The sequence below is a fragment of the Rhagoletis pomonella genome, unplaced genomic scaffold, assembly GCF_013731165.1.
Source record: "Rhagoletis pomonella isolate Grant_MI unplaced genomic scaffold, Rhpom_1.0 Rhpom_scaffold_00012, whole genome shotgun sequence".
Lineage (NCBI taxonomy): Eukaryota > Metazoa > Arthropoda > Insecta > Diptera > Tephritidae > Rhagoletis > Rhagoletis pomonella.
In genome coordinates, this window is record NW_023458566.1 from 8,725,742 (window position 1) to 8,726,255 (window position 514).

Here is a 514-nt window from a genome sequence, read left to right on the forward strand (position 1 = left end):
TACCCCAACAACAACAACTGCGCCAACAACGACCACGCCCACGACAACTTCAACTACAACAACACCTGCACCAACGACAACTACACCAACAACTACGACTACCGAGCACACCCTAACTCCCGCAGAAATTTGTGAAAATAATGGCGAAGAAACTAGTATAGCAAACCCTGATGATCTAACCTGTACAGAGTGAGTAAAATGATATTTAGCGATAAATAATTTGTTCTCTACAAATTAAAATACATACTTACATATGTACATATGTACATATATGCCGTTTCAATTTCAGATACATAATTTGTACGAAGTCAGGTTCTAGCTGGATTGCCACTGCAGCTACATGTCCCAGTAATCAATATTTCGATCCAAATTTTGCTTTTTGTACAACAACTTATGAGTGTCCTACGCAACAAACAAACACAACAACAATTACAACAACCATATCAACAACAACTACACAAGAAACCAGTACGACCACCTTAAGTCCCGCGCAAGTTTGTGAAGCTAACGGTGT